Below are 23,563 nucleotides of genomic sequence, written 5' to 3'. Positions count from 1 at the left end.
CTAACTTACAAACAGGCCCGGTGTGGTGACACACTTGCAGTCCCAGCACTCAGGAGGATGAGAAGGTCAAGGTCATTCATGACATAGTGAATTCAAACCAAGCTGAGGACACATGAGACCCTGTCTAACAAACATGCTCCCCAGACACCACTTCCAAACAGAATGAGCTCTGGAGAGCGCCTCCCTCTTCATACCATTTTCTCTAGTCTCTTTTTCTAGTAGTGAAGGCAGCACAGTTCCTAAGACTAGCTCCAAGAGCTGGGACGGGTCACTCTGTAAGCTCTGTGTAACCTGGGTCCTATGCAAAACCTTCAGACAGCCAGGCTTGGGAGAGTCAGTGCACGCCTTGTGCACGCAGTACAATGGTTGACGATGGATCAGGAGACAGGCAAGCTCTGCAAACCCATGGTGTTTGCAGGGGCACCTGCCCCAGCTGAAGGCTAGCGCCTCAGCCCTTCCAGGATCCAGCTTGTGGCCTAAGAGCACAGAAGCCCCCATCTCCGCAGGCCTTCGAGGCAAGAAGGGTTGAAACTGCAGGTGCCTCATCTCTGCAGCCACACAGGCTTCTGGTGGCAGAAGACTAAGAGCGCAGGCCCTTCAGCTGGGCAGGTGGAGGCGTGGCAGGGCGGCCTGCGCCCACCCACTTACCTGGCCCGTCTGTCAGCAGAGCAGTGCAGGGCTGCCAGGGTGGATTGCTTAACCAACCTCATTACTCTCGTGCATTTAGCAGCTCGGAGGAAGATAATACCTTTCAAGTTTGACCCAATTTTCGTTTTTGTTGTCATAACCATGGAAAATCGACCTTTGAGCCCCTCAGCAGCAGGGCTGAATGGGAAGTGATTTACGGCAAGCCAATGCGCAGAATCCCTAATGTGCCCGTGGGGCGCTGCTGCAGCGCCCTCCTCAGAGGACTAATCTCCTCTTAGCAGCAGTCCACGCAGAGCTTCTCAGCTCGCTCTCACCCGGCCGCCCCTCCCCCGAGCTGTTGACAAGCCGGCTCCCTGGAATTAGAAGTAAACGTAGGTGGACTGGCGAACCAGCACAGGCATCTGAGCTGGAGGCTGCAGTCTCAGGCCTTGCCGCCTTTCCCTCCAGGCTCCTTCCTCTTTCCAACTGCGATGCCGCCTGGCGTTTCCGCAAGCAGGCAGGGCTGCGGGCAGGGACACAGAGCTTGGCACGCTCTGCTGGCAGAGGCTGTCTAAGGGAGGCAGAGCTCAGCTTCCGGACACCTTTGGCATGGGAGGGGAGGGGGCACAGGCGATCAGTGAGATGTTGCGGCAAAGCTGATGCAGGGTGTTCAGTCCAGTGGGTTTAAGACATTACTGCAGTGTGTGATCTGGTAAAGTATGGATAGGGCCTTTTAATGGGTTTTGTTCTAAAATGTGTTATAGTGTACAAAAGAATAAGCTTCATCACTGCACTGTCATAAATGCTTAGCACGTGCTTTGTTCACGTTACACACTCCTGTCCCGCTGTCCGCTCCTCCCACAGCCCTTCCCCTCCATTCACCTAAATGTCTAGATTCTGCATATGGAAGTAAACATACAGCATTTGCCTTTCTGACTCCGGTTATTTTGGATTAAGTGATGGTCTCCCCTTCCACCCATTTTCCTGAAACGGATGTACTTGCTCTCTCTCTCTCTCTGACAGAATGCAATATTACTGTGTATACATAGTACCACATCTTCTCTATCCATTCATCTGCTGTGGGCATGGAGGCTCCTTTCTTGTCTTGGCCTCAGTGAACATGAGTGTGCAGGAGCACCGACTTGTCTTTGGGCGTACACTTAAGGGCAGTATAGCTATGTTACACAGTGATTCTATTTTTAAGTTTTTTGTTTGTTTGTTTGTTTCTAGCACCCGCCACACCATTTCCTCATGCAGCCTCATGCAGCCTGGCTGACGTTCCCATCAGCAGCACGAAGAGCCCCTCCACACATTCTCACCAGCATGTTCTCTGTTTCACTGATGACTGCCATCTAACGGAGCTGAGACAGACTCAGTGTAGTTCCGATTTCCCCAATGGCTGGGAATGCTGAACAATTCTTCATTTATTAGTTGGGCATTTGTACTTCTTCTGAGATGTTTGTTCAGTTCTGCACATTTATCGCTGGGTGATTTGTTTTGGTGTTTGATATTTTGAGTTTGTTATATAGATCCTAGATAGGAATCCCCTACAAGATTAATACCCACAGAGCACCCCCAGGTCTGTGGGCCACTTGGGGTGAGCTGGTCTTGACAAACTCTGCATAAGAGGTCTCTAAGTCAGCTCTGCGCTAGGCAATGGGCAGCTCTGTCGTTGGCCTCTGTGCAGGGAATACGTAAGGCTGCTTCTGCCCAGGGGTGGGACTTCATTAGCCAAACACATCACACAGCTGAGCCCAGATTCGCACAGGGTAGAAAAAGAGACTTGGCTCTTTGGGGAAAATACTGCAAAATAGCACCGCTTTAAAGGGCATGATGCTGGTGTGAGTGTGTGTCAGAGTTCTGTTAATTTGTTTCCACAGTGGAGGGTGGACAAAGACAATGACGGCTGTGATGAGGACGATCTTGATGGTGGGGATGCTGGTCACCATTTCAGAGTGAGTGATCATCATGGACCAGTCACTGAGCCAAGTATTCTGTATACATGATCTTGTTCTCTTCGTAACCCAATGATAAAATCATGACCCCATCTTAGAGGCAAGTAGTCTAAAGCTGAGAGACAAGAAAGCAACCAGGGCTAGTGTTAGTGAGGCCAAGATAGATTGTGATTCAGGTTTGTCTAGTGCAAGCCAAGATGTATGGATGCCATGTCTTTCAGTTTCAGCAGTACTTGCCTCCAGCCCCCACCCGTTCTGAGAGTCTACTGCACATATTGGGGTTATGTCATAGATGAAGGATAGGCGCAGAGATGGTTGGTGGGTAGATGAGAAGGTGCATAGGATTAGCAACCAGAGGTGGGAATAGGTGTGGGTGTATCAATAGATAAGTGATGGATGGATGGATGGATGGATGGATGGGTTGGTAAATAGGTGGTTGGAAGGATGGGAAAGTAGAGGAATGGACAATGGATAGGTGGATGAGTAGATGTGTTAGAGGGATGAGTAAATGATTGAACAAGTAACTGAATAAATGAATGAGTGGATGGAGGGAGGGATGAGTGGATGGATGGGTAGATGGATGGGTGGGTGGGTGGGTAGGTGGGTGGATAGATGAGTGGATACTTGGATACATGGGTGCATGAATGGATGGATGGTTGGGTAAATAGGTGGTTGGAAGGATGGGTGAATAGAAAAATGGGCAAATAGATAGGTGGATAAGTAGACATGTTGAAGAGATGGGTAAATGATTGAACAAGTAAATGAATGAATGAATAGAGGGAGGGATGGGTGGGTGGGTTGATGGGTGAGTAGATAGATGGATGAATGGATGGGTGGATGGATGGATGGATGGATGGAGGGAGGAGGGATGGATGGAGGGATAGATGTTTGGGTGGGTAGGTGGATGGATTGGTGGGTGGATAGACAGGTGGATGGATGGATGGATGGATGGATGGATGGAGGGATGGGTGGATGGATAGATGGTTGGGTGGGTAGGTGGATGGATTGGTGGGTGGATAGATAGGTGGATGGATAGATGGATGGATGAATAGATACTTGGATACATGAGTGCATGAATGAATAGATGGTTGGATGGATCCTGCCCGCTCTATAATCCCTGCTGTTTCAGCCTCCTCCAAACATCTGTTGGACCCGTGAAAGCCAGACTAAGAACAGGTTCTCATCACTGACAGAGAAAGTTCTCTGGATGTCCACACCTATATCCCCAGACCTAGGTGGTTGGAAGGATGCGTGAGTAGATGCATGGACAAATAAGTGGATAAGTAGATATCTTAGAGGAATGGGTAAATGGTAGAACAGGGAAGTGAATGAAATAGGTAAGTGGATGCATAAATGCATGGATGGATAGGTATGTAGCTGAATAAATGGCTGAATAGATGGTCAGGTAAGAGGATGGATAGGTGGATGGATGGACGGATGGATGGATGGATGGATGGATGGATGGATGGATGGATATGTAGGTATTTAGAGAGATGAATGAGTGAATGAATGTCTAGATATGTAGTTGAATGGATGGATGGGCAGATATGTAGTTAGTGGGTGAGCAGATGAATAAACAAATGGGTACATGGATGGATGAGTAGATGGATAGGTAGACCAATATCTCTGGTAACTTCAGCCTCATCATTTGTAAAGATGGTTTAGTTAGGGTTTCTATTGCTGTGAAGGGACAACATGACCATGGAAACTGTTATATAGGTTTAACTGGGGCTGGCTTACAGTTTCATCATGGCAGGAAGTATGGCAGCATGCAGGCAGACATGGTACTAAGAGAAGGAGCTTGGAGTTCATCTTGATCCACAGGCAAGCATCAAGGGCTTAAGCATCTGGGACCTCAAAGCCCACCCCTAGTGACATACTTCCTCTAAGAAAGCCACACCTACTTCAACAAGCCCATACCTGCTATATAGATCTACAGGAGCTATTTTTGTCTAAAGCTCCACAAAAGATTTATTTCATTTTAAAATGATGTGTACGCGTGCATATCTGCATATGTGGTGCGGGAGGTATATGAGTGCAGCTACCCAGAGTCAGACGGGGCCCCTGGAGCTGGAGTTACAGGCAGCTGTGAGGCTACTGGTGTGGATGCTGGGAGCTGAACCCCGTAAGCGATACACACTCAGCCTCCTCACCAGCACACCCCACCCCCTTCCCTGGCCTCATCTTGATGTGCTCTCCCAGCCTCACTGAACTGTGCTGACCCTGGCAGAGCTCTTCCTTCCGCCACGGACAGTTCCGTGACCCCAAATTTATAAGCTGGGCTCTACGAATGACACCCAAAGGAGCTCAGAAAGAAAATGGGTTTCCAGGAAGTCAGATATCAGGACAGAATCTTCCAGGTGGCAGGGTGAAGGCCTCCACAGGTTCAGAGCTCATCTGGACTCAGTCAGCAAGGCCCCCTCTCTGCTGCTCTGTGACCTATGCTTCCCATCCAATGGGAAGGAATGCAGTCCAAAGAGCCCCATCCTGCCTGTGCCTGCCTGCTCTACAATCCCAGCTGTTCTCACCTCCTGCCAAACATCTGTTGGTCCTGTGAAAGCCAGGCTGAGAGCAGGGCCTCATCACTGCAGAGAGAGTTCTCTGTAGGTCCACACCCATCTCCCCAGTCCTAGGGAGGTCTTGGACAGACTGCAGGTGTTTCTTGGTGGCTGCTGGTCAGGCTGTGGTGATCCACCAGCTGAAGGTGGACAGCTGTGCCCTGTGGGCACCTCAGAGAGAGCGTATCACACCTCAGCCCTATGTATCTTTCTCTTTAGCCCTGTCCCTGTTGGTGAACTAACCAGGGATGGGTCAGGCTTGGACTCACAGACAAGGTGAACTGGGATGAGTGTGCTGTCCTTGACATCCATGTTGCTACCCTCTCTCCTCCATGCCGGAGCTGATGAGCAAGGATACAGGCCTAATGGTGGCCTGGTGGGGACCTTCCCACTCGTGCCACTTTGAAAACCCGCTAGGGCAGGCCTCAGCCCAAGCTTGCATTGCTGCACATAGCTGTGGATGATCACTTTCTCTAGAGGAACTAAGTCTTAGGTTTGACTCCTCCATTGAAAGATTCAGCAGCCGCAGGGTGTGGAAGCTCATTGGCCCTGGTCCTCCCTTGCACAGGTATACCCAAGTCACCTGGGAAGACATCTTTGTCTTTTCATGTGGGAAACATTGTCTTCAAAGCTCCCAGATGCACGGGAGACAGGCAGGCATTTGACACTTGTTTGGCAATCTTTTGCCGCCCAAGGGGATGCTTGCATGCTCAGCTGTGGCACCACTGTGCCCAGGTGTCAAGAAAAGGGTCATTCCCTGGGAGGGTTTAATGGCGGATGCTACCCCAATATCATCATGCACGCTGCTTCTTCCTCACTCCTCTATTGACAGCTGCCCTGTTCCCTTCCACTCCCGGCGGAGCCAGGGGACCGTGAGATGTCTACACAGGGATCTGGGCAGTTTCCTCCTGGTGACTGGTATTCTCCCAGGGCAGACTGGAGCAGCCTGCCTGGGAATTCTTCTGAGAACTTGTGCACCACAAATGTCACTGTGTCTCTTGCAAAAATTCCTAAAGCTCACTACTGTCTTAGGCTATTTCCCTAAAGCACGTGCTGGAGGAACGGGGCATGTGCGGAATGGCCAACAGGCTCCAGGTTGGGAGCAGTTGAGAAATTCCTTCAGGGGATTTAGTCAGGCTGTAGGTAAAAGTTGGGGGGAAGTGCTCCAGAGCATCTAGGGAGACTCCAGGCTCAAAAGAGGGGCAAGGGGACGCCTTCATGCCTACCCCTCTTGGAAGAGTGTGTGGATAGTCTGTTGGCTTTTGACTGGACTTTGAACTCCCTGGGGCCCTTCTCATTAGTCACCAGCCATGAGGACTCCCTTGAACCTATTCGCAGTTTTATTTGTATTTGTTTTTTTTTTTTTTTTCTTCTTTGAAGGTTCAGACTCTGTTAGGGTGGCCATCGCTTCCAGTTACCACACCTCAAAGCAGGCTGTGTGTAGTGTGCCTGCATGCTACATTCTCCCCATAGCCAGAGATGAGTGGAAACAAGCTTCTGCCTTGCCTAACTATGGGGTCCCCACAATCTGCCTCTCCCTGGGAGGCTCTGTAGGTTGGGCCTCCTGCCCCATGCCTCTAACCCCAGCACCACACACTTTCCAGCATGCTCCTTCTCATCCTCAGGCCGTACCTTATTCCCTGCCTCCTCCACCACCGGCGTCTCATGGCCTCCTTGCATCTTCACTCCCGGGTACCCCTACTCATGTGCTCCTCTCTCACCTTTCTGTACCCCAAATTCCATTCTTCCTATGCCTGTGCCCTCTTGTGTTTTCTTCCCCATCTCCTTGTCCCCTTTACCCTCTGACTGTCAAGCCCTTCCTGCCATCTCCTTCTGTCTCCTGTTGCTGTGTCCAGACTCTCTGTGCCTCTCTCCTGGCCTGGGACTGCCACTCACCCCCATGTCCTGTGCCCCACTTTCTGTCCCCAAGAATAAGACCAACTAAATCCCTCATCTCTGGCTCTGAAGCTGTGGCAGGGTAGACAGAGCTTGACAGAAGACAAGGAGGCACAGCAGCCCTGGGTAGGTGCAGAGGACATGTGGTGCTGGTAACCACGCCTGGGATTCACGTTAGGAACACGGAATTCTCCACATCTCAGAATAAAACTGCTTACAGGCTCGGAAGGAGGGTGGGTCTCCCCAGTCCCAGCCTCTCCCCCTGCCCTGCCTAGTCACTTACTTCTGGCTCAGCTGGGCACCTGAATGGCTCCCTGACCATGATCCTTCTCTAAGTGCCCATAGGTAGGCTTTGATCCTGCTTCTGGCCCAAGATGGCTTTCCACAGGCAGGGTGGGGCTTGTGCCCTCATTAGCCGATTGGGCCTTCTGGTTGGGGTTCTGTAGTGAGGTGGTCAGCTCTCTGGGGATCTCCTTGGCTCAGGCAGGCCACCTGGATGAGCATCCTCACACCTCTGATGTGCCTTCATTCAGTAAGCTGTTCCACTCCATCCGGCCACTTTCTCTGATGTCTACCAAATGCGTGCATGTGTGTGAGGCTGCATTCACCAGCCTGGCTGAGGTGCTCTGCAAAGGTGAACACAGCACCAGCTGTGTGGTAGAGAAGTCCTGCTCTTCCAAGCGGCAGGGCACATTGGCCTCCCAGCCTTCCTCTGCAGACTGTATGTTCTGCCGTGTCATTGGCTGCCCGCCTCTCCACCTGACCCTGCACTGCTGAGGGCCACACAGGATTCACTCCTCCTTCCTGCTGCCTGTACAGCTGAGCACAGGCTGTCTGTGTTTGCTGAATTCCTGACAGAGGTAGGGGGTTGCCTCCGTTTCCCACAGGCTCTTGCCTGTTTTTAGCACAGAGCCTATCAGGTTCAACTTTAGGGGTTTCCTCCCCATCCCCACATCCACTGCTCTCTCAGCTAAGCCTCTCTCTCTCTCTCTCTCTCTCTCTCTCTCTCTCTCTCCCTTTCTGTGTGTGTGTGTGTGTGTGTGTGTGACAGAGAAAGAGAGAATAGTGATGGTCAAGTAGAGAAATGGCTTGTCCACCAGGTGACCTGGGCTGCTAGGTGAAGTTTAAGGTTTTAGTCTTTGTATTAATCCATAGATCTATTGATCTGGTTATCCATCTAGCCGTCAATCTGTCTGCCCATCCATCTATATATCAAACCATTGATCTATCTAGCCATCCTGTGAATAGATGATCGATTGATCCACCCACCCAACCATTGATGTGTTCCTCATTGATCACCTCGCACATACACCCATTTATCCACCCACCATCCTTTGATCCATCAGTCCATTGATCCCTCCCATAACATTGAGAATCTAGCCTATATCAGCTACTGTTTGCAGTACCAAACTCCCCAGCCCTTGCAGACCAAGGAGTGATGCAGCACACTGAAACACAATAGCAGAGAGCAAGAAACGTGGGGAGGGATAGCTTGGCCTTAGTTGTCAGGGGAGACCTGTATGGAAAAGTCTGAGAGATGAGAAGGGCCGGCAGCTGATAAAGAGGTGAGAGCGTGCCTGGCTGTTGCTCTAACCTGTGCAGCAGCTGGGGCCCTCCTCTGGAAACGCCCTTGTCCTGGGATTCTGATATTTCTCTGTCTTACTCTCTTTCCATTGAGGCTTCATGTTCCTCTGTGCAAGATTTCCCCTTCCCACTACCTCTTGGAGAGCGGCAGCTGTGACCCCATGTCACCTCTGCCATCTCCACTCCTCCCACCTTCTGGCTGGCTGCTCCTGCACCTGCAGCTTCAGCCAGCATTTGTGTTTTCTATAAACTGTTAGTTAACTATCACTCTGACAGGCTACCCGCACTCCTTCAAACAACAGGTTCTGGGGCTCCAGAACCTGCAAACAGCTTAGCTTCTGTTTTAAAAAAAGGCTCAAAGTATCTCAAAGGCTTCCCACTGCCAGAGAGCCCGGGCTGGAGGTGTCTGGAAGCAGCCTGCAATTAACATGCTAATTCCTACACCGTTCACAGCAAAGGATTCCCAGCCTCCTCTAAGTAGAGCTGAAAAGGGTCCCTTTGAGATCAAGACAGGTCACGTTGTCAGGTTACCAAGCTCGGTAACCTGAGCTTGGGTGTGCCTCACTTGTAGTATCCTTTGTTCCCACAGATGACCCAGCTGGGGTTGGGGGTGGGGGGGTAAGGGGGGCAAGGGTAGGGAAATGGGCTCACAAGAGCCATCCTGGTTACCATAGACGCCAGAGTAGGGAGGTCTCTCCCCTAAGCCTTAGGCTTTAGCTCCCTCAAAAGCCTCACAAGCCTTGAAATATACTAACCTTTAAACAAAAAACAAAAACAGAAACAAAAAACAGGATTTCTATACCACCAGGTTGGCCTGGAGCATACTGTCCTCCTGCCTCAGTCCACTTAGTGCTGGATATATGCTCTTTTTAGCATAGGAAAGGTCCTAGAGGTAACTGAAGTCCTGCTGTGGTGCACATTCCTACGAGAGACCTGAAGAAGTGTCTGCTCACCCTAGATAGGAAACCAGCAACAGACCATATGGGTATCACCAAGACCAACTTGAAAAGCCAAGGAGTTGTATTACAGTTTTTACAGAAGTACGGGTGAGTGGTTCCGTACTGGAACAGAACGGAGTCGCCAAAGCCTACCCCAGTGAGGGTGACGCTCAGGGAAGCTGGAGATCTGAAGCACAGTACACAAACTGAAGACAGCTCAGCAGGTTAGAGAGGATTTCTTTCTGGCAGTTTCGATAGTCTGAGTCTTTTACAGGGAACTGGGCTGAGCTCTGCTTCTTTTATTTGGCCCAGGTAGCATAAAAGTGTCTCTCAGCGGGATTTACTGCTTATATATGCTTGGGTGGGGGGGGGGGGGCGTAGTGATTCTGCTCAGTTTCAGGGACTTCCTGAAGCAATTGAATTACTTGCTTCATGAGCTTTAGGAGCTTCCCTGCAGGAGTGTCATCTCGGATGATCCTTAGAACTACAAGATGAAAGGTTTTATTCTGAAGAAATTTCTACACAATGAACCCTTCCCAGGATAACCTTCCCTGACATCCTGAGGCCCCCTTTCATTGGAAAAGGATATCCAACTCTACGGAGAAGCTATGGAATGGTTTATGTTGCCCTTTGTACCAACCGCACGTGGTGCTGGTTTCTAAACACTGCAGGCCATATCCCCTGGTTTCCACATTGCCGTTCAGCAAGACTACATGTCTCATTTGATCTCCTGTAGCAGTCAATTGAGATTCCTGACTTGTTTTCACGCGTCTACAGGGTCCTCCTGGACACCAGGATGCACTCCTAAGACACGAATCTGCATAGCTTCCCACTTAAAAATTCTCCAAGCCACTTCAGAAAGTCCTTGGTGTGGCATTGAAGGCACCTCATGATCTGAGTCCTGACTTCACGTAGACAGCCCCGTCTCAACACCAGTGTCCTCCATCTCTGTTCCCAGAAGACATTTCCCTGCGGCTTCTCATTTGGCACCTGCTGTCTTTTCCTCTGCCCTGATTCCTATCTCCTTCTCCTCCTCCTCTTTTTACTCCTCCCCCCTTCCTCCTTCTCTCATTCCACTTCCTCCTCCTCTTCCTTTTACTCCTTGTTCTCTTCCTCCTCCTCCTCTCACTCTGCTTCCTCTTCCTTCTCCTCCTCCTTCCCCATCCCCCTCTGGGGTCTGTCACCAGCTCTCTCTGAGAAGCCAGAACACTGTCCCCCCATGAGCGTGGTGGTTTCCCCGTATCTCTCATCGACATTTTATTTCCTCAGTTGCTCAGATGTTTTGATCCAGCACTTGTCGTATGCCAGGGCCTGAGTGGGACATGGTACAAAGGAAGATCTCTTCTTCTCAGGACTTGTCCACCTCCACCGTGGCAGCTGGCTGGCTGTTGTGTCTCTACAGCAAGCTTCTTGGGGCCATGTCCTTGTGGTGTTCCTTTGTCCCTAGCATAGGAGGGACTCATGCTTTCTGGAAGGGTCAGAACATGTGTGCTAGGTGATCAGCACTTCCTTGGTGTGCCTAAGGCAGAACCAGTCTCCCATGTTAGGCTCACTCACTGTCATTGCAAAACGGGGCCCTGGGGGATGGGTGGAGGAGTCCAGTAGGTGATGTGGTTTTTAGATGCCCAGCACCCACACAAAAAGCTGGGCACAGTGGTAATTGCCTGGACCCTCCGCCCTGGCTGTGTTGGGGAGACAGATTTCCTAGGGCTCACTGACCAGCTGGTATACCCCAGGTTTACTCCAGGTTCAGCCTGAGAAAATAATGAGTGAGTAGCACAGCTGCCATCAACTTCTGGCATCCATACACACATGTGCACACATATGCACAGGCCTGTCATGAACTTCTGCCATCCATGCATGTACGTGCACGCATAAGCACACACTTTCCACATGCGTATGCCCACAGTCCCCCCTCCCTTGCACAAACAAAATGAAAGATAAATTCAAAAGATGAGCGCCTGGGCTGCTTTGGTGATAGGAGCCAGAAACTCTCCCAAATACTCTGGCTGTGACCCTGGCATCTTCACTTCATTAAAACCACTTAAGCCCCAGAAAACTGGTGACTCGTGTCATAGCTGAGTTTCCGTGTGTGTGTGTGTGTGTGTGTGTGTGTGTGTGTGTGTGTTTAATTGGGACCACTTATGATTTAAGGAGCAGGCTCCTGCTGCTGCTGGCTCCTGGGCTCGCAGGCTGAGCTCAGGTCAGGCAGCCACCAGCCTTCCCTCCACAAACTGTTTCCCTGACCTTGGGGAGAATCGCTTCCCAAATTATAGCCCTTCGCTTCGGGAGTGTTAAACACAGCGCGGAGAACACATAAATTACATAAGGCCCTTCCCATTGCCGCTGGGTGCCTGAAATAATGTCACATTTCACCAAACCAAAAGGTACACTGTATTATTAAAACAGGCTGGCATTAAAAAAAGAAGTGCAGCCACGGTAGCTCTGTCAGACTCCCACCACATGCCTGAATAATGAAACCCGGAGACAGGATTCATAAGGCGTGAGGGGAGTGAAGGGTGAAGCCAGTTTGCAAGAACGATTTAAAAATGGGAGGGGGAGGGAAAGGGGAGGGGAGAGGAGGGAGAAGAGGCTCATTTTCCCAGAATATTGCATATTTCCTGTAATCTTTACTACTGAACTGTGGCATGCTGTGTCTCACTTTCCTCTGGGCTAGAGGCGCAGACGGTTGTGCTCCCTGGGTGTGAGAGCCATTTTAAACTCTCCTGGGGTCCTGAGTCTGTGTGCTGTATGTGTGTGTGTGTGCTGTACGTGTGTGTGTGTGTGTGTGTGTGTGTGTGTGTGTGAGAGAGAGAGATAGAGAGAGAGAAGAGAGAGAGAGATGTAGCCCAGGCTGGCCTTGGACTTTCTGTGTAGCAAAGGATGACCTTGAACTTTTGATCCTCCTGCCTTCAATCCTGGAGTAAAGAAGTCCCTCACTGATGCTACACACACACACACACACACACACACACACACGGTACTTTCTGCTTCTCATCTTGAATTTATAAATAAAGCTACTTTCTCCAGTGATATTTAATCTCTAAGAAGTTAGTGATGTCCCAGCCCAGCCAGCCATGTGTAGCTTCCTCTTTGGGGGATTTTGGAAAGTCTGCCACAGGCTTTAGTACGGGGCCCTTCTCCACAGGAGTTGTTGAGAGTGTTACAAAGTTTTGGGGTGTGATGGCTTTTGCTTCCCAGGTAGAATGGGTGTGTATATGGGGTCCTTTTCTTTGCAAACAGTGGCCAACTATAACCCTATAACCCTTCATACTTCAATGACCTCAGGAACTTGGAGTTAAAGGTGTAGCCTATGTTCGTGTGCATGTGTGTGTGCGTGTGTGTGTGTGTGTGTGTGTGTGTATGTGTGTGTGTGTGCAAGGGCCTCCATAGGGACGTAGAGCTCTTCACTTGCCCCTCTGCAGCTGGCAGAGAGGAGGAAGCTGAGGACACTAACAATCCACCCCTAGTGGGTCAGGGTTAGACACGCCCTGCACATTCCTCAGCTGGAGTATGAGTTTGCCCGACTGAGACTTGGGAACAGGGTACTGCCCTCTGCACACAGTGAGGCACACTTGGCACACAGTGGGACACAATAACTGTGCTTCTGAGGAAGACTTCGTTCCCGCCCCCACAGATGAGACCCTTTTGCTGACAACAGTAGGAATGGCAGCCTGTGGCCTTGACCCCGGAGCCCAGAGAGGCTGGGCACCACCTCTGTTCCGTCACTCAGCCTGGCTCCTCTCTTGCTTCAGTCTGCCACTCCTCTGACATTGTGGTGGGGGTTGCCGGAGCACAGAGTAGCAACGCCATAGCCGACCATAGCTGGGCTGCGTGGCTGCACAGGGTGCGGTAGGCATGGTGGCCTCAGGCCTCCAGCCTGTGCCGTTCTGTGCTGTCCTGTGCAGTGGGTGATGGGTGCTGCTTCCTGTTGCAGGGTGAGGAAAACACACCTCCACGGTGGAGGCCAGGCTGCCCAGTTATCTCCAACTCATCTCGGGGAGAAGAAAACAAAGCAGACTGAGGCTTTTGTGGGGCACGGCCTGGACGGGGGTGGGATGGTGAAGATTTTTATCAAGTATCTGGCCCCGGCTGCTTTTACTGGAAAAGTGCTACGTGCAGAGTTTTTGGGGTTGGGCTGGGGGAGGAAGCTTCAGAGTTACAAAGGGAGGCACGCACCTGAGTGACAGTGGTGAGAGATGTGGCCTGGGGCTTGGGAGGGGTTGCCTGTGTATACAGGGTACTTTTGGAGGCTGCAGGGGTGAGGGAGGGTGGCAGGAGTCTTCCGGATCTCGGGGGTCCTATAGGCAGCGGGAGGTTTACCATCACACCTTAGCTCTGTGGCTGCCATCCGGTCCGCTTTCTCAGGGTACCTGAAATCCTGTGACCCTTGAGCTCCCAAAGGCTGAGATCACTGTGCTCATCTATAGAGCAATGTTGGATGCTCCTTCCAACTGACTGCTCCTGGAGGGTCATGGCCACAGTGGGCACACCATCTGACCATTCTCACTGAAAGAGAGGGGCAAGGTGTCTGTGGAGTGGGCGTGCGTTAGACCATGAGCCAGAGGAGACTGCAAGTGAGGCTGGGGAGACATGGGAGAAGATGAGGGACGGCCTGCTGGGGGACCAGTGTCATGGGAAGTCAAAGGAAGTGGGCAGCCAGAGAGGGCAGTCCCCAGGCAGGTGGCCGGACGGCTGGGGTAGGTGCCAGGCAGGGTTGTGCTAATGATGCGTCTAGAGCCGGTTCCTCCCCGGGGTCAGGCAGAGCCTGTGTGCTGTGTGGATGGGAAGCAGCGACCACCGTGGCTCCACTCCCTGGTGGCACGCTCCTGGCTACTGCCCCCTTCTCTTTGGTTTCATGCCAGCATCTGTTTTATGTTGCAGGGGAGTGATTATTTCCAAGGCAGTCTTCACTTTTGTTTCTCACTCTCTTTCCTCTCCCTTCAGGTTGAAAAGCTCCCCGTGAGAACCTAACACCTGTCGTGCTCCTGTGTCTCTCTGGGCACACTCCATACCGAGGAGGCTTCGTCGGGTCCTGTGAGGGCCCGCTACAGGAGAGTAGACAGCGCTCCAGCAGGTAAGGCCACACTACTCTCCCGAGCCTGCCTTGGAGTTTGAGTTTGCAGAGAGAACCGCTTTGATGCAGCTGCTGCACCTTAAGAAGGCATTGCGGGGCAGTGGCCCGGAGTCCCATGCATGTTCACAGGTCATTGGGTCTTCATGGCTTCCGAGCTGCTTAAGACAAAGAGAGTCCCCCGGTCCTCAGGAAAGCCAGGGGTTGACTTTGTTCTCTGGGTCCCGGCACTCGTGGCATTCGTTGGCATGGCTTGGGGGATTTGGTTTGGAGAGGACTGGAGGCAAGCTGTGTGGTCCGGTGCTGCCAGGTTGTTAGTGCGCAGCGTGCAGGTGGCCAAGGCTGCGATCCAACTCTCCGTACCATCATTGCCCTGAAGCCCAACCAGCAGCAGCAAGCCTCCGTCTTGCTGGTGAGGCGATGGTAATCCCCTGTCCCTCAGGCTTGGGCAACAGGTCACATCTGACACCAGAGTCGTTGTTACACTTAGAGGTTGCAGACACAGCCCACAAGACTTCACTCACTTTCCATGCTATTAACGGGGCTGAGGGCACACCCAGGCCTGTGTGGGCTGGGAGGACCCTGGGTTCCCTGCTTCCCTGCTTCCTCAATGGGGAGTTAGGGAGCTCCACCCTCCTGGCCCATCTGCATGTTCACCAGTTAGGAAATACTTCAAGCCTGTGGACGTCAGAGGATAATATCTAGGCCAGCCCCACCATGTAGGTTCTGAGGAAAGAGCCCGGTGACAAGCGCCACCTCTCTGCTCCCCAACGATGGCCTCTGCACATAGGCCAGTGGGCGGCTTCCCCAGAGCCCATTTCAGACTCTGTAGGGAAGAATTCTTTGTGGTGTTGACCTCTCCAGAGGCAAGCTCACTGTCCTCTCATGATGAGCCGATGACACACTCCCAGCCCCTTTCCTTCTCGCACCAGGCTCCTCAGTCTGCAGCCTGCTCTGCGTTCATCATTCGGCAGCCCGACCCTTGATCACGTGACTGTCTCTGCATTGTGTGTGAAAGCGATGAGCTCCAGTAAGCACTGTGCTTGGGTGTTGGAGTTTGGATCTTCTCCGGGCTGTTGCTGGACAGTTGTACTGAGTGAGCATGTGGTCATGAGGTGAAGGAGCGACAGCATGATGTGTAGGTGAACAGCCGTGCTCATGAGGTCAGGCACGGTAAATGAGTCTTGCCAATGCCCCCACGGAGGGATGTGCTGAGGCATCTAGAAGATGGGCATGTAAGGCCAGGGTTAGGGTTGAATGGCTGTGTGGGATGTAGATAGAGAGAAAATGAAACCCAGTGTCCCGGGCTGGGGTCAGATGTTTAGGGGTGGGGTGTGCGTTCTTCTGTTAAAACCAACAGAATCCCCTAAAGGGCTGAGTCGGGACTCTGTCGTTCCTTGGCCCATGGTCTGCTTCCTTCCCATGGGACATCCAGGCACATACAGATGCTGGGTTCTAAGGACTGAAGCTTAGCTGGGCAGGTGGGTCTTAAGGATCCCAGTTTGGCAGGCAGTGGGGGTGGGGGTGGGGAGGGGTGTCCCCAAGGCAGCTCTTCCAGTGACACAGCCCTGTCAGTGACACAGCTCTCTCTACTGGGGGGAATAAGGGCTATGTATACCTTGGGGAGGTGGGTAGGGGTTTTGGGGTCAGTGTATACCATTGGCTGGGCTGAGGTACTGGGAAAGCTTCGTTTGCAGGGAGAGGAATTCCAGGTGCTAGCTAGACATGTCCTTATGAGGAAACCTGAAATCTGGTCACCAGACTACGTGACTTCCTCAAGAATTGTGGAGGCGAGGGTTGCAAGACTACATGCACCTGTTCTAGGCATGCAGGCCCAGAGCAGGGAGGGAGCAGCCCTTACTCCTGCCAGGGTGAAGACTGAGATTTGGGGGGTTTGGACACATCTCAGCCTCACTCTAGCTCCAGGCTGGTTCCTCTCCCCCTCCCCCCCGGCTATGTGTTCATGTGCCCCACAGGACTTCCCTGTGACTCAAGTCCAATGAGAGGAAAACAGTGTTAACTTCTGTAGAAGATGAAGGCAGGGAGGTCCAGCTTGAAGTGGGGGTCAGCTGAGGGGTGCTATAGGGCCCTACTGTTCTTGAGCAGCAACCTGGGCTGGGACTAGACTAGAGGTGGATTCTGGGCCAAGTTTAAGCTGACTCTTGTCCTGTTATGACTGAGATGGCCCTGTTCAGTGAGCCTAAGCCATGCTGGGAGGCCCTCAGTTACTCTGTCATTCTGAGATCATGGCCTGGGACTCCCCAGAGCCTCAGGGAAGCTGTGTTTTGTAGCCAGCCACAGGCAATCCCTTTAGTCATGTTTCTGAATGCTGGAACTCCTGACTCTAGCCCTGGGTGAGGACAGCTGACCCAGATTTACCTTCCTGTGCATTGGAGAGCCAGTGTCCCTAGCAAAGTACCTCTTTGGGGTCATTAAAGCTGAATGCACAAAGCCCAGCTGGTCCCCAGGATAGACCTGGAAAGTCCAGGGCGCAAGTGCCTGGAGCATTGCACAGAGCTGCTTTGTCTAGCACACTCACATTCCGACCCCTGTGGGTTTAGAAGGTAGCTCTGATGTGTTGAGACTGTCGAGGTCTTGTCCTTCCTATTGGGTGAAGGCAAGGGGCGTGTAGACTCACGGGAAGCCCATCCTCTGAGTGTGCACAGCGCTGATGTATGTTCCAGCCACCTGTATGTGGCCTTGATAGTCTGCCCGTCTTTATCAGCTCTGGGAGGGCAGATGGCAGGCCTCTGAAGGAGGTCAGGCATGTCAGACTGCTGACCCCTGCACACATTCCCCCCACCACAGAATGATGCCCAGCAACGTCAAACCCACCTCAGGGATGTGGGAAGACCTTGCTCTGACTCCTTGGAGGAGAACATCTCCTAAGAGTGGTTTTAAGGTCAGAGATGAAGAACCTGGGCCAGAAGAGCCTGCTGGTGCCTACGGCCTAAACAGACCCGGGTCACAGTTCCAGGAAAGGCTTTGACACGCTGGCCACTTAGTGTGATCTCCATCACTGTCAAAGTGTCCTTGCTCAAGGGAGGCTGACAGAAGAGATGATTTCCTCCTGCCTTTGACCCTGGCCTGTGTATTTCTTGTGCTTTAGTAAGGACCTTGTTGTTAGGTCTTATTTAAAAGCTCACTTCTTTCAATATGGAGTCAGTTTGGATCTTAATGTGCAGCCAGTTCTAAGCCTTCATTAAAAACATGGGTGGACATTAATCTACCACAGAATGAGGTGCTGCGGTGGCCAGGCTGTGGCGGTGCTCCGTCATACACACTGGAAGGAGACGTCTGTCACCCACTGGCACAGGGGCATCACAGGGCCACTGCTCTTTTGTGCCAGCCTTCTTCCTTCTCCTCCTTTCTGCTGTCCCCACACTCTCAGATCCTTCCAGCCATACTTGCATGAACTATTAGTATTACTTGGAGGAACCAGGGGTTGTGGCCAGCTGTTCCTTCTCCAGATATTTTTGAGAGGTGAGAATTGCTCATGTTTGGGAGCCAAGGGGTAAACCAAGTCTCCCACCTGCCTCCTGTGCCCCTCGTACGGAACAGCAGGCAGCTGAGGCTAGGGCTCTGCAGGCTGGGGTAGTGCATACATGTTTGCCATTGAGCTCCTGGCACCCTACAAGTGCTCAGCGTTGGAAGACATCCATCTCCAAGGCTCCCACCCTCAAGCCGCATCCCATGAGCACAACAGGCAACATCCCATAAATCATCTCCGAATGAGCGTGTTTCCTGCGCTCATCCATCATGCCTGGCTCTCCTCTGCTTGTTTTTAAAAGCTGTTAAACCAGAATCCATCACGGGGATGCCGACACTTTGGGCTGAGCTGTAGCACAGGCTGCCTGAATCTGAATCACCCTCCCCCCGCTTCTGTGCACCAGCATGAGGCCTCCGAGTGTGGGGAGGAGCATGATCATGCCTTTACCCGGACTTATCAGAAGCCATGTAGAGATAAACCTTCCTGTCTGTCTGTCCAGAGCCTGCCCCATTCTGTTGCTACCAGGCAGAAGGAGTGGAGCCCATCCGATCCGCACAGGGCTTCCAAGGCAGGACTCCTGTGCTCAGCTGGTCTTCCTCTAGTTCCTGATGGCTTAATTAGGGCATTGCCTAAGAGCACCGGTGGTTGTTGATAAAATGTGCTTGGAGAAGTCTCAGCAGTGTGGAGCTCAGCCTCTCAACTCCTCCTCTGGAGATGTTTACCACCGGAATGGGCTCAGGGGAAATTGACTGTGCTCTCCCCAGGGACCTAGACACCCATGGTTGTGTCTCCTCTTCTACCTCCCTGCCGCCTCCTCCTGACTTTCCCTCTTCCTCTTCCTCCATTCTCCCTATTCCTCCTCCATCTTTACCTCCTTCCTTCCCTTCTGCCTCTGCTTTTCCTTCCTCCTCCTTCTTTCCCTCCTCCTCTTCCTCTGCCTTCCTCTCCACTCCTGCTGGAGGATTTCCTCCACCTTAAGCTTCCCCATGCCTTCTTCTCCAATCCTGCTAGCCCAGCTCCATGCTTGGCCTCATTGCCATCTGCCTTTCCCTGTAGTCCTGGGAGGCTCACATTCACATAACATCCGAGAGGTGTCAGGGGAGGTGAGAGGGATCCAGAGATGCTGTCTTCTCTTGGAGAAGCTGTGTCTGGAATCTTCTAGGCTTTGGGATGTTCCCTAAGTGACTGGTGTTGGGTCTGCTCCAGGAGCTGCCTGCTGGTCTCTAGACAGATGTCACAGGCCTTGGTGGCATTTGTAATATCTTCTTCCATCTGCCTTCAGCATCTTCTTTGTCCTCTTTGCCTTGCATTTGTTAGCTGAAGGATAAAACCACTCGTTGGCATTGGTGTGACCCTTTTTAAAGAGCAGAGGACCAGGTCAATACTTTTTTCTTGGTGGCCCTTGAGCTCTGCAGTGGAGCTAGGAAGGGGCTGGGAGGGTCATGGAGGATGCCGGAGAGTCCCTCAGGTCTTGACTCCTAGGCGAAGTTGTCCAATTAGAACACATTAGTCGCTGGGGTGTTAAAGCATTAGTAACTATTAGGCTGCTCCAAATGCAGCTTCCCACCCCGGAGTGGGAAAGGCATCTCTGGGTGCCGCTAGCCCTTATGATGGGAGGCACGGTGCGACAGCCAGCCCTTTGGGTGGATCCCAGAACATCAAGGTGCCACTGTGGAAGGAAGGTTGGCTGGTTGTGTTTGGGCCGGGTCTTACTGTCCTGAGGCTGCAGCAGAGCACTGCAGCCGGGGGTGGGGTGGGGGGTGCAGCCGGGGGTGGGGCGCAGCGGGAGGTGGGGCGCAGCCGGGGGGGGGGGGGCCGGGGGGGGGTTGAGGTGGCAGTAGTTAAACAGAAGCTATTTATTCTTGCTCTGTCCTGGAGCTCAGAAACTGCGGGAGTTGCTGGAGCAATGCCCAGGGCCCTTCTGAGCTCCCATACTGAGGCTTCAGTGTGTGTGGCTTGCGGCTGCCTCTCTCCTGTTTGAAGACAGAGAAAAGAAAGTAAGGAGGACGAGGCAGGCCACAAGACAAAGATGGAGTGACATGAGCTGTAATTGAATACCTGACACCAGGCTACTTATAAAGAAAATAGCTATTCCATACAGTTCTGGAGTGGGGAGTCTAACAACATGGTGCCAGAAACTGGGAGGCCTTGCGGGCATTGTGGCAGGCAAGACCAAGCAAGCATTGAAGCTTGGATCTATCTCTTCTTGAAGAGTCTCTCGTGGCATTCTGGGGTCATCCGTATGACTTCAACTAACCCTAATTCCTTCCCAAAGGCCCCACCCCATTAATACAGGTGCTGGAGAATAAATTTCAACATAATAATTTGAGAGGAGGGGACAGGAACCCCACAAAGAGACCAACAGAGCCAAAAAATCTAGGCTCAGGGGGTCCTGCAGAGACTGATGAATCAACCAAGGACCATGCATGGAGAGGACCTAGGCCTCTGCTCAGATGTTGGGAGCATTGGGAGCTCAGTCTCCATGTGGGTTCCTTAGTAAAGGGAGCAGGGGCTGTCTCTGACATGGACTCAGTGGCTAGCTCTTTGATCACCTCTCCCTGACAAGGTGGCCTAACTAGGCCACAGAGAAAGAGGATGCAGACAATTCTGATGAGACCTAATAGACTAGGGTCAGATAGTAGGGGAGGAGGACCTCCCCTATCAGAGCACTAGGGGAGGGATGGGGGGGGGGGAGCTATATCCAGGATACAAAGTGAATAAATTGTAATAAATAATGATAAATAAAATAAGGGAAAAAAGAATTTGAGAGACACATTTCAACCACTAGGGAAATCTTGAGAACCCCAAGACCCAGGAGGTCCTGGTCAGACAGAGAGGAAGCAGTGATAGTTGGTACTAATTGGCTGAGAGAGCCTGGCCACACCTCCTCCACATCCCATCATATCATGGTGGAAAATTATACCTCTCTTTTCTTTCAGCCAGTTATGCATTTGTTGTGTGTGTGCATGCATAGTTCTGTGTTTGCATGCAAATGGGCAGCCAGCTTGCCCCAGGGCTGCCCTATCTCTGCCTCCTGAGTGCTGGGATTCTGGGAGACTGTCAGAACTGCCTGGCTTTTATGAGGTTCTATGGATCTGAATTCTAGTCCTCATCTGCTCAACAAACATTTTTTTTTTTTTTTTTTTTTTCTGGTGAGTTGTCTGTCTAGCCCTGGAAAACCATCTTGAGAGCCAGTTAAGAGTGAAATAGTGAGACCTTAATCTAATGACAGGCTGTTCGCAACATGACTCCAAACACATTTCCTGAGGCAAGGAGAGAGCAATCCGGGTCATGCAGGGGCTCAGAAAGGCCTGAAGAGAGTGGCTTGGAGGAAGTTGGGTAGCAGTTCTGAATAAGGGGGAGAGGGAGAGAGGGGGAAGTGACCCTGGATGGGGAGAAAGTGAAAGTGGGTGTTTGAATGGACGGATGAATGCTGGGAGTTAGCAGGCCCTGCAGATACGGAGGCCAGAGGTGGAGGGTAGGGAAGGCCAAGTGGAGGCCCTGGGGCTCAGGACTTGAATAGTGGAGGAGAGTGAGGACTCTAAGAGATGGAGCAGATGTCTTTGGGAGAAAGGACAGAGGAGACTGGAGGAGATGCAGCTCTGAGCTGCATCCAGGTTTACATGCTCAGGTCACAGGAGAGTCAGGTATCCTTGGGGACACTGGTCTCAGTCCTCTTTCTGCCTATGTGTCCCACTTTCTCTTGGGCGGATGAACTCCCTGGGGACGAGGGCCATAGCCTCAGGGAGAACCACTGCCCAGGGAAGTGGCGGAGCAAGAATCTTGGTACATCAGCCTTAGAGTCAACACCAAGCCGCACACAGGGCCTGGGCAGCCCTGTCCCACAGCAACTATGGGCAGAAGTTGTGGCCCAAAAGACAAGCCATGAACAGAGATGCAAGAATGGTTCTTTGTGGGTATGTCTGCCACCCTGATTCTGGGGTCAAATGTCTCATCATTGGAAGCCCTGAAGCTCCCCTCTCTGTGTCAAGTCAGACACCGGGCTTGCTGGCGTGACTCTCAGAAACCCAGCTGAGGTCCCCGAGTCTGGCTGTGTAGAGTCTCCATCCTGTCCTTACGCACAGACACTGCAGACCATAGACGGACAGTGGTGACTCCATGCAGAGGGGGAGGGTCAGTGGGAGCTTGAAACAATTGGGAGAAAGACATCTGTTATGGTTTGCAAGTTTCCACCAAGTGGTTCAGGACTAGAGCTTTCAAAGACACCTGAGGGCTGGCACGCACCCAAGAAAGAAAGAGGAAGGGACAACACAAGCTTGGCTTGAGCTGAATGTGTGTGTATATGTTTGTATTTGTGATTCTGTATGTGTGTGTGTTTGTGTGCGTTGTGTGTGCAAATGTGTATATTGTGCATATACATATGTGTGCATGTGTGTGCGTGTGTGTGTGCGCTCCTTCATGTGTGTAGTATAAGAGGAAACAAAAGAGAGAGGGTCACCCTGCCTTCTGCTGGGACAGACTGCTCCATCCTTGACCTTACACCAATGGCTGCTGCTGAGTTAAGGCTGGAAGTGCAGGAAGCTTGCAGGGCGTGGCCTCCTGCAATTACCTCTGGGTGTCAATTGGATGTCACCACCCAGGCAGGACCTGAGAGCAATCAAAGCTGAACCAAGTTCAACAAGGATCAAATAGGATGCTCCTGACACTCCAGGGGGGCATTCCTGTGCCCAGAGCCCCTCAGACCGTGCAGAGGCTGGAGAAGTGCAGCCCAGCTTGTCTCGAGTGTTTGTGGGTGTCGTCACCACATCAGCCATCACAACTCTGATAGAACAGGGCCACAGGCCGGCTGTGAGCACTGGGCCTTTCCATGGACCCCCGCCTCAGTTCTCAGCAACTGATACTCAGAACATGCGTGCTGGACGGCTCAAGGTGAGGTCCAAGCACCAGGGTCCACCTCTGGATCGTGGATACTGGCCCAGTGACTGAATACTGCACTTGAGAATAGTGCACTAGTCTGTTTTCTGTTTCTATAGCTAAATACGTGAGGACAGACTGCTTTATAAAGCAAAGAGGTATATTAAGTCGTGGAGGTTCAAGAGAATGGCTGGCATCAGCTTGGCTCTGATGAGGGCCTTCTGGCAGAGACCACAGTGGCAGACGCATTTCCAGGAGGGAGAGACCACATGTCCAGACAGGAAGGCAGAGGGGAGAAGGGTTCTGCTATAACAGCTCCCACTGATAAGACGTGACTCAGGGTCACGGGAGAGCTACCCTAATCTTTTATGAGGTCAGCACCCCAGTAAACAGGATTCCCCAGGATAACCCACCTCTTAAAGATCTCACCACTTCTCAGCATTGCCTCACTGGGGACCAAGTGCCCAACACATGAACTGTGCTGGTGGCTGTAGCAGTGGTGGGGATGGCGGTGGGAGGGATGGTGGGGGGGGATGGCGGTGGTGGTGGGGATGGCGGTGGGGGGG

General features: G+C 52.1%; 1 protein-coding gene across 2 annotated transcripts in view; it reads left to right on the top strand.

Moving 5' to 3' along the window:
- Positions 1–23,563, top strand: part of Rbfox3 (RNA binding fox-1 homolog 3) — a 401,184-nt gene that overhangs the window by 81,330 nt on the left and 296,291 nt on the right. For both annotated transcript variants that reach the window (XM_055592148.1, XM_055592149.1), the window contains exon 2: positions 14,506–14,635. The gene's annotated coding sequence lies outside the window, so the exon portion shown is untranslated. The remainder of the gene's footprint in view (positions 1–14,505; positions 14,636–23,563) is intronic.

Source organism: Psammomys obesus, unplaced genomic scaffold (genome assembly GCF_907164565.1).
Source record: "Psammomys obesus unplaced genomic scaffold, mPsaObe1.curated_primary_1811, whole genome shotgun sequence".
NCBI classification, from domain to species: Eukaryota; Metazoa; Chordata; class Mammalia; order Rodentia; family Muridae; genus Psammomys; species Psammomys obesus.
This window is presented reverse-complemented; position numbering and strand designations above follow the sequence as displayed.